The sequence below is a fragment of the Eulemur rufifrons genome, chromosome 3, assembly GCF_041146395.1.
Source record: "Eulemur rufifrons isolate Redbay chromosome 3, OSU_ERuf_1, whole genome shotgun sequence".
NCBI lineage: Eukaryota > Metazoa > Chordata > Mammalia > Primates > Lemuridae > Eulemur > Eulemur rufifrons.
In genome coordinates, this window is record NC_090985.1 from 74,793,025 (window position 1) to 74,804,648 (window position 11,624).

Consider the following 11,624-nt stretch of genomic DNA (forward strand, 5'->3'; position numbering starts at 1 on the left):
TGTATGTCCTGTAGGTATGATTGTGTGGAGGCAGAGGCTTCCAGGACATTTGCCCCTATGATGCAGGTGTGTGGGCAAGCTAGAAGCAGCTGTTCTGACTGGGCTCTCAGTGTGATTATCAGTGTATCAGAAGCCTTTAATGGGGCTGCCCTTGTGTTTGGATCTATGTCAAATGTCATTACATAGATACCCTAAGTAACAAAAAGTAGTGAATATCCTAGAGGAAGGAACATTCTTTTGTTCATACTTATTATCTCAGTCCCATCTATTAGAGCTGCAAGCAAAGGGTAAGATGAAAGGACAGCAATATGTAATGATTACGGATGATGTGATACAACTGAAAACCTGTGCTGAGCATGCTACAAAGAAGTGGAATACAGAATGGAGTCTATGTTCTAGTTTTCAAGGACTGCCATGTACTCTGCATCATTCAACTCTATTTGAGCATCATTACTCAACATCATCAGAACCTATTTGTACCTATTTGTGACCATTAGCCAACCACTGTTAAAGGGGAAAAAAAGTATCCATTATTATGACAAATTCACCGCGATATTCAAGATCAATAACCCAATTTTGTTTGCCATCATACAACACAAAGCATTAAGTTAATCCATTTTATCCAACATTGGTGTAGCGGGCATCAAATTTTGAGAAAGAAATGGAAAATTTTCACAGGTTTACCAGTATACATCTTACACACACAAGCATGTGAACTTATCATTTCCCAGTAACTACAGCCAGCTACCTCCTATCATTTCCAGGTAGGAAATGTTTTCTGTTTTAAAACCCATGGTCTTTTCAGCAGTCCATAGCCTTAACCCATGGTCTTTTCAATATTTACACGACTTTCTTTCCCTCTGCATGAGTTGGAGCAGAGGAGGAACTCATCAAGTATGTGTTTAATTAAATAATGTGGAGCGAGAGGTTGTTATTATGAGGCATTAACTCTAAGGGATCCTACAGCATTACTGAATTCATGGAGGGGTGTGTGCATTTAAATAGGAACTTATCCAGTATACTAAAACATTCTTTTGTGGTTTATTAATTACTCTTTCTGTTAGAACATTGGACAAGTGGAACAGAGGGACTGAAAATTACAATGAGGAGTTGCTTAACTATCACCCATCCACAGCTTCATTCAAAAGATATTTATTGAGGAACTTTGTGTCCCAGGCATTGTGCTAGTGTTGGGGATACAATTAAGAATAATACAGAAACATTTTCTGTCCTAACAGAGCTTACAGCTTAGGGGAGAAGCCAGAATTTAAACAAATTATCTCATAAATAATAGGCTTTATAAATTAAAGTTCTAGTAAACTCTATGGAGAAGTACAGAAACTATGAGAACAAATAACAGAAGAACATAATCTTATCCTGAAATCAAAGAAGAGTGTTCTTAAAGAATGAACTTTAAATTAGAATTTGAATAAGAAATAATCCATACTTGATTATTACTAAGTTACCTGGTTTTCAAAAAGGGAAATCTGCATTCTGGAATGAGAAATCCCTCATTCATTTATCCATACATTCATTTATTTATTCATCAGTTCTAGCTGTGAAGATTCAGCAATGACTAGAAAGACAAAAATCCATGCATTTTTGGAGCCTACTTTCTAGATAAGGGAAGACAGACAATTAATTAAGAAAGTAATTACTATATGTACTATATTTTTAAAAAACAGAGAATGTTCGAGAACTAAAATTTTAAACAATATGTGCAAAAATCCTGAGTCTGAAGTATTAGTGTTTGAAGAAAACCGGTCTTGCTGTGGCTTAGAGATAGAAGAGGAGACTGGGAGAGTGTGCTGAGATTGCCTTTAGCGAGTAGGCAGAGTCCAGATCACATAAGGTCCACATGATGTGCTAAGGATCCTGTATTTTATCCAAAGAGCAAATGAAAATTGATCAGACATTAACACAAAGGATCTAGTCATTAATTTTTAATTCAATGGTAAACATAATCAATTTAATGTGCAGCACTTTCAGAAACACATGTGGTATGCAAAGCAAGATATATTTGAATTAAAAATCATTCCCTTCCATTAATACATAAACCCAATGGTGGAAAGATAATACTTGCAAGCAAGTAAACTACCCACATACATATTAGTGTTTAATCCAGCAGTGGGATATAGAAAATAAATTTTTAAATCAATGATTTAGAAGCTGAAAATAACACATTAATCTTCATTCAATACTCATCCTACAAATGTGGCTTCATAAAGAGTTTTCAGCATCTAGTGTATTTTTCATTTTCTAATCTCAGTTGATCTCAGCTAATAAGAAGGCTGTTGTTCAAAAGAATGATCTTGTTCAGGATGATTTACCGTGGTTAAGAGGGCAAAGGAAATTGGAAATTTATAGATCTGTTAAAAAGACCTAGCTGTCAGGCTAATTGATACATTTTGGCCACCCTTTGAAATTACATCCATTTCTGGAATGCCAAATGAACTCCAAAGCAACAGAAGAAGAATTGCCCTTTAAACATACTACAGAATCATCATCAAATAGTTATTTATTAAGCAGCTCAACAAGCATTTACACATTCTTTTTATCAGCAGTTCTGTCTGTTTCTTAGAACCAAATATTCATAATGTACATTACTCAATCACAGTAATGAATACAAAAGTAGTCATGATGAAAAAATAGCAATTTTGCAAAAATAAACGTTTGATCGCCCTAATTCATAATGAAGACAGATGGTGCCTATGATTGGGGCTTGCCTGAACAGCTCTTTATCCATGTCTCTTATACCTTTGCGGATTCTTGATCAGAAAGAAGTTAAAGCACCTAAGGTTCATCAGACTTCACTACAAAATGTTTTCTACACCAACCATTTAATGTATAAAAAATGAGATATAGCCCCCAACCTCAATGTCACCCTTATCGTATCACCTTTTCAAAGTTATTTTTAACACCTTCTTTACCTCCAGAATTTCATTATACCTAAGTACAATCACATGAGATTTGTACCTAATTTGCACCTAATTGAGAAACACACACCAATCCTGCTCCTTTTCCTCTCAGTTAATGATAACCCTAGGCTTCCATTTGCTTAGGCCAAAAACCTGGGAGTTATCCTTGACCCACATCCAAATCTCATAAGCTCTATGATAGAAATTGCCCACTTGCCACCACCAACAGCTAATACCATGCTTTGAACCACAGTTATCTCTCACCTAGGTTATCTCAGTAGACTTTCAACTGACCTCCCTATAAACACCCTGACCTTGCTACAGTCTTCCTACACAGCACCCAGAGTGAGGCTGGGTCACTCCAATTAAAAGCCAAGTTCTTCACAAATGTCCTCAAGCCTCTACATGAAATAATACTGACCCTCATCCTATTTCACCAGGACCTCCCTGTCCAAACATCCTATAATCCGCCCAGCCCACTCTGCTCCAGCCACACCAGCCTCCTCACTTTGCCTGGAAAATACCATGTACGGTCTCACTGCAGAACCTTAGCATGGCTGCTCCGCTGCCTAGAAACCTGTTCCAGACGCCCATTTTGTTCACTCTTTCACCTTCTGAAGGTCTTTATCACCACCTTATCCTACCATATTTAAAATTGCAACCTTTTTCTCTCACCCCCTTGCCCTCAAAAAACCCCTATCCCCTTGCTCAGCTTTATTTTTCTTGGTAGTACTTACCACCATCTGTCATATGCTACTTTTGTTTTTTTTATTATTTTCCATCTCCTCCTCACCCCCAAGAATGCTCCCCACGAGAGCAGGGATCTTTGTTTGTTTTGTTTTCACCAGTGCATTCCAAGGTCCTAGAATGGAGCCTGGCACATTGTAGGCACTCTATCAATATTTGTTGAATAAAGGAATGAATAAAAACATACGACATAGATGATAGAATACCCAAATGATGGTACAGTATATAAAACTATTTGGAAATGCATTTCCTGGATCCAAGAATCTGTATAATCATTCTGATGATATAGAAGAGACATCTGTAGTTCTTAGTATCAAATCTCTGAGACCAGTATGTAAGGGTTTTCACAAAATGTCTGGCCTATCTTAATTTGGGCAAAGTAAAAAACTTTGAACAGATATAGCACCTAGCACTAGAGAAGGAGGTAATCACTTTCTATTAAAAATATACTCAGTAGAAACAAATTCATATTTTAAATGTTTGATTTCTTTTCATTGGTGAGAATTTCAAGTAGTAAAGTTAATAGTAGCTTTTATTGCACCATCAAAAATTTTTTCTATGGCTAGTTGGATTAATTTTACTTGAATATTTATGCCAAAATGCAATTTAAGCCATCATTTTAAAATAATTTTATGTATACTTATCAGGACTACAGAAATTCTCTCTCTAAAGAATAATATCTGAAATAAGAACATTCTATAAAAAAGACATCTGCACTCGAATGTTTATAGCAGCACAATACACAATTGCAAAGATGTGGAAACAACCCAAGTGCTCATCAATCCATGAATGGATTAAAATGTGGTATATGTATACCATGGAGTACTACTCAGCCATAAAACCAACGGTGAACTAATACCTTTTGTATTAACCTGAATGGAGCTGGAGACCATTCTTCTAAGTGAAGTATCACAAGAATGGAAGAACAAACTCCACATGTACTCACCATTAACCTGGAACTAATTGATCAACACACCTATGTGCACATATGGAAATAACATTCATCAGAAATCAAGCAGGTGGTGGGGGAGTAGGGAATGGGTAAAATCACACCTAACAGGTACAATGCACACTATCTGAGGGATGGGCATAGTACAAAAGCAATTTATGTAACCAAATCATTTGTACCCCTGTAATACTCTGAAATAAAATAAATGAATACAAAATAATTTGAAGAATAAGAATAATTACCTGAGAAAATATTATAAAATTACCTGCTGGGACAAACTACTACTAAAAACGATGCTTTTCAAAATACATGTGCAGTGTGCACATTCACACACACAAACACATACAAAACTGCTGTGATAATATTTATTGGTGATGGTAGTTTTGATGATGGGTTTTTCTTTCCTTCACAGCCTTCCTCATCTCTACTGATTAAGCCTTACACATTATAAATTCTCTGAGTTTTACCTAAATTTTTTTTTTTTTTTTTTTTGAGACAGAGTCTCACTCTGTTGCCCGGGCTAGAGTGAGTGCCATGGCGTCAGCCTAGCTCACAGCAACCTCAAACTCCTGGGCTCAAGCGATCCTCCTGTCTCAGCCTCCCGAGTAGCTGGGACTACAGGCATGCACCACCATGCCCGGCTAATTTTTTCTATATATATTTTTAGCTGTCCATATAATTTCTTTCTATTTTTTAGTAGAGATGGGGTCTCGCTCTTGCTCAGGCTGGTCTCGAACTCCTGAGCTCAAACGATCCGCCCACCTCGGCCTCCCAGAGAGCTAGGATTACAGGCGTGAGCCACCGCGCCCGGCCAAAAATTTTTGGTTCCTTTACTATATGTTGCCCTCTTTAAACGTGCCCCAATTTGCCTCGTTAATGCTTGAAGTGTGGTACTCAGAACCAAGCAAAATATTCCAGGTGTTTTACCCTATGACAAGCCAATGAGTGTAAAACAAACTATCATGTTCGTGTTCCTTGTTCTGAAGATTATATATTGTTATTAATACTGCTTAAGAGTATAGCAGCTTTCAAGGAAGCTGTATGTCAATGTTGACTTGTTCATTCATTGATTAAGATATTTTTTCTGAGGTCTTACCATTTGCTAAGCATTGAGCAATAAGCTGGAGATATAATGAACAGTCTTTGTCCTCAAGTGACAAAGGGGAGATATATTAATTAATAATCGTGCAAATATAAACTTGGAAACTGTGATAAATGTTATAAAGGAACATATGAAAATATTGTAAGAAGTTTGAGAATTTATATTGGGGTAGTTAAAACAATGGCCCTCAAAGTTGTCTACATCCTAATCCCTGAAACCTGTGACTGTGTTACCTTATGTGGCACAAAGGACTTTGCAGGGGTGATTAAACTAAGGATCAGGAGATGAGGAGATTAGCCTGAAATATCTAGGTGAGCCCAATACAATCACAAGGGTCCTTAAAAGAGGATGGCAGAAGAGCCAGAAAAGGAGATGTGGCAGGAGAGATAGGAGGTGTTTGGAGAAGAGAAAGAGATTTGAGGATGCCACTTTCCTGGCCTTGAAGATGGAGGAAGTGGCCATGAGCTACGGAATGCAGGCAACCTTTAGCAGCTGGAAAACACAAGGAATTGGGTCCTCCCCCAGAGCTTTCAGAAGAAATGTAGCCCTGGCAATACATTGATTTTAGGATTTCTGACCTCTAGAACTGTAAGATAATAAATTTGTGTTGTTTTAAGCCACTAGATTGGTACTAATTTGTTAAAGCAATGACAAGAAACCAGTACGTGGAACAAAGGACCAGATCCAATCCGGGGCATGTTCTAGAAGCCTCTTCTGAGAGCTGAAAGATGATGAGGAGATAACCAGGAAAATCTGGGGAAAGGAAGAAGCAGCATTCCAGACTAAGGGACTAGTACATGAAGTTGGGTAGGAGGATAACTGGTAAGTACAAATAATTAAGAGGTCAGTGTGGACATGAAGGAGGAGAGTAGTTTTAAATGCCAGAGAGATGGGGACAGGAGTTGAGTCATTTCTATACATCCTTCTATAAAATGACGATAATAAAAGTATCTACAAGTATTTTTGTAAAGATTAAATGAATTAATTCATTTAAGTGCCTGTTACATAGTAAGTAACCAAAGAATTTCAACTGTTATTATTAAAGTTTGAATTTAGACTATTCAAGATTTGATCTTGAACATGGTATACAAGACAAACTGATATTCAGAGAGGATAAATGATTTTGTCATGTGAATTATGTAATATCTCACTTTTTGTTTTATTTATTGCCTATATATTAGTAGGCTATTGGCATGATGATGCTGTGTAAAAAACACCTCAAAACTTCAGGATACAACAATAAGCATTTATACTCACTCCCAGTCCTGAAGGTGTATTGAGATTTAGCTGGGCTAGAAAAGGCTTAGCTGGGTAGCTCTTCTTCAGGCTGTGGGTTGACTGAACTTGCCTCTAGGTTGTGGATTGGGTTCAGGGCTCTTCCACATGTATACATTTGGGGGCCCAGATTAAAGAGCAGTAGCTACCTTGCTCATTTCTTCTTATGATAGAGCACTAGAGCACAAGGACCAAGCCAAACCACAGAAGCACACGTAAGGTCAAATCTGCCAATGTACTAGGGGCCAAGTCAGGTTGCATGGCCATGTCCAACATCAATGAGATAATAAAGTCCTCAATGGGAAGAAAGGGGACTGAATATTTTCTGAACAATAATTCATTTCAAACTGTCACACCTGCTAGTTCGTAACAAATTATAAATTTTCATGTTAAGGAATAATAACCTCAATTAATAACTGATACGTTCTATTTCATCCATGTTTATTAATATTGTATTTAGCAGAAATTTTGAATATGAGCGATTTAAAATCTACATATATTAATAACAATACATAGTAAATAATCTCTGTATAATATGGGATGGCAAAAATAAATGTCTTTGTATTCTTTTCAAATGTATGACAATAGATTAGGCATTTTTCACTCAATTTAAAAATTAAAAAGTTTTTATTAATCAATCACAATTTCTTTTTTAAAGATTACTGAGGATAACTACAGGTTCTAAGTTTATGTACTTAATCACGTCTTTTGGTATTGCCAGAAAAATCACACCAGAGTTCATTTCTATTATAATCAAATAAAAAATAAAACATTGTTACTCCAAACATATGTCATAAGTGACCTTTTAACATCCTTATAACATTAAGTGGAGTCACATATAGTTCCCTACTACTTTGCCTAAATGTGAACCCTTTAATTAGAATAGTTTCCCATTGTCCACAATATTACCTTTAAAGAAACACTCTTATTGCAAAACACAACAAATATGTAGAAAAGTGTAAAAACATATAGAGACAGAATAACAAACAGTTATAGCATGAACATCTATATAAACACAACCTAGGTCACAAAATAGGGCACCTACTACTGTCCCATGGATCCCTTCCTGATCAAAGCCTCCTTCATCACTGCCACAGGTACTCACACTTCTGTATTTCATGGTAACTGCTTTCTTGATTTTTCTTTATAGGTACACTACTATGGATCAATCCCTAAACAATATAATTTGGTAATACTTCTTTTGAACTTTATATAAATAGAATAACATAGTATGTATTCTTTTAGGTTTTGTTTTTCCACACAGTATTATATTTTTAAGTTTCATCAATGTTCTTGTGTACAGTTTTAGTTAATTCATTTCATTATAGTAAAATACGACATCGGTTGACTATACCATGATCTGTTTACCTTTTATTATTGGTAAGCATTCAGTTTATTTTTAGTTTGGGCTATAACAAATAATGCTGCTCTGAGCATTCTTGTATATCTCTCCTATTTTCATATGTCTTCTAGTATATAGCAACTTTACTCTTTCAAGTGGTTAGCTTGTGATCACTTTTCCATTCTAAAACTTGGGAAAAATTAGTCTGCCTCTATCAAATATGAAGAAAAATCTAAATTTCACTTATTTCACAGAGTTATATCAAATGTTTATCATGAGGCCTAATGGTATTATAGTAGGTTGAAGGGATTATAGTGATGAATACATCAATCCAACCATCAAAGTGGTCATAGCCTAGTAAGGGAGAAACATTCATAAGAATAATTATAATAAAATTTGGAAATAACTAAGTTCAATAGAAAAGTACATATAAAATACAATAGGAGTCCAAAAGAGGGAATGACTCCTTTATAGTGGGAGGAATGAAGGAAAGCCTTGGAGAGGACATCAAATTTGAAGTTTGCTCTCAAGGATGGGTAGGAATTTGATTTGTATAGATGGCTAAAAGGATATTCCATGGCAGACAGATTAGCAAAAAGATAGAGGTTAAGGCAGCCAGAGACATGTATATAATAATATTAATATTCTATAATTTAATAATTCAAGTTGTCCAGTACCTTAGAAAATTAAGAATTGTTTTTTCATTCATTATTTAACGTAAAGAGCACAGAGTGTAAAAAGGCTTTTAAGCGATAGTGAGCGAGAGAAAGTATGTTGGGTCAAGATTTGAAAGACCTTAAATGCAGAGACATTCCTTCCTAGACTATGTGAACTCCTTGAGGTTAGGCATCATGTCTTCTTCAACTCTGTAGAGGACATAGCATAGTATCTGATGTGTAGCAGATGCTCAAAAAATTTGCTGAATTGACTTGAGTGCAGATTTTATTTTGTAGCTAATAGAAGTCACTGAAAACTTTGGGGGGGGGCAGTGTCAGGTAAATTAAAATATGACCTAGTTAGTAAAAAGTGTAGCAAGTGCTTCTAGAGCAGATGCCTGATGTCCTGGAGGACAGAATTTTACCTGTGCATTCACAAAGCCTTCCCAGATGAGGAGGGTAAAAAAATTACATTCTGAAGGTAGAGTAAGACAGAAAAGTATTTCTTAAACAGACTTGATGATAAGAGTGAATGTGAGGGTCTTTGTTAAAAATATATCTTCCCAGGATCATCCCAGATCCTCTAAATCAGACTGGGGGAATAGTATGGGCAGCTGTATTCATCAACAAGCAATTCACCTCGTTCTTATTTTCAAGAACATTTGAGAAATGCTGGTATAGAAAACATCCTATGGAAAAGACAAGACATGTGCAAAGGTACGGACATGTTAAAGAACCAGAAGATATATTCCGGAAATGGTTGGAGAGTAGGGAATTTTTTGGAAAGTGGTCTGAGGCTGGAGAGTGGGATTGAGGCCCAATTGTGAAAAGCTTTATTGAGCAAGCTAAGGAATCTTGTGAAAAATTGGGAAAATACTTAGGCCAGAAAGTGAGTTTTTTGGGGGAAAGATAACCAGAGAAATTGAAGAGTACAATTTCTGAGGTAGAATTGATAGTTTAATGGCTACTTCCATGAGACAAGGAGAAATAGAGAATGAATCCAAGGTTGATTAGATGAATGAAGCAAGTCTGTGGCAGACTGCCTGTGCTGGGAGCTTGGTGGGGGGTGATGTGGTAAGAATGCATTTCCTTTTGGACTTAAGTTTTACATGACAAATGACACCATTTGGACACATCTATCAGATAGTTTGAAATAGAGACTACATATTTGGGAGAATGTCCTCAGGGCTAAGAATATGGGTATAGGAGGCTTTGATGTTGAAGCCATACGAATTTTACTTGTATGAGGATGTAAATTGATAAATGGACCATGACAAAATCATGGGGAAATGGATGCATTGTAGCACATAGAGGAGAAATCCACAAATGAGACTAAAGAGAGATGGGGAAGCCAGCAATAGTAATCTTGGCTACTCTAATCATCTGATGTTCCATGAGGTCTCCAAGAACTGAAAAAGTAAAAACAATTCCATTATCATTAAACTGATAAAATATATATTTGCCACCTATCTATTAATAGAACACCCAGTAAAATTCTAGAAAACCTGCTATTGATTGACCTGCTCAGCTAAACAAAATCCAGATAGGCCATTGATCCTTACATTCAAGAATACCAGAACTCTTTAGTACGTAGATTTTTGTCCTGGCTCTTCATTTGGGCTAATCATTTAAATTCTGTCTTAAAAAAAGATGTAAGTTCTCATCTTAAAAAAAGAAAAGCTAAGGAGGGTAGAATACCCAGATGACATCTTACTTAGGTTGCTTCCAGTTCAAAATCTTAAGTTTCTCCAGAAAACCATCAAATTCTGAGATGGAAATCTTAAATAGATTTACTCAAGAGCAAATCCTGTAATAATTCCTGTTTCCCAGGCCCACCCTTCCCCCTTCTTCAATAAATATTGATTTAAGAATCCCTAAAGTTATATAAAAGTTATATACTTTTCCTGTTCCTGTCATGAGTACAGCCGATTGTTACTCATCCACTCCGACTGGAGTCTGGCTTCACATCAGTGGAATGGCATTCAACTCTACCCCACCTAGAAAAGCCTCTCCTTCAGTACCTTCGACGTGGCTCACCAAGCACGTGATACGCCTTTACATCCCAGTGCAATCCCCACAAGCTTTCTTTAGGTAGTTGTGTTAAATGAGTCTGGGCTTTCTAGCTGGAGAACCCTATGTGGTTCAGCACACAGTGGCGACCTCAAGAATTAGATTTCTTTTTTCCTAACAAAAAAGAAAAAGACAACACGAAGAAAACGAAACCTTTACTTTTTAAAAAGCCTAATGACTCCCTTGCAAGAGGCATTTACTTTAAACTATACAATCAAATAACACTGGTTTGGGATGAATCAGGACTTGAATAACCAATGTTCGTCTCTTTCTCTTGATTCTTGCAATACTTTGTGCCAGGCACTGTGATGGTTCCTGGGGTTATATTAATTAAAAAACAAAAAAACAATCCTTGTGAGGCCATTGCCGACTTTCGTGGCTGCACGCACGGACCGCGGCATCCAATCTTCCAGAAAGGCAGTTGGGTATTTCTTTAAGGATGAGGCGAGAGACCTTCCGCTCGGGGAAAACCACTCACAGACAAACTCCCTATCTTTGGGCCGGGAAGCCGGCTCCTACATCGCTTCTCCCGCGTTCAGGCCTCCCTGCACACCCAGCTTTCGGT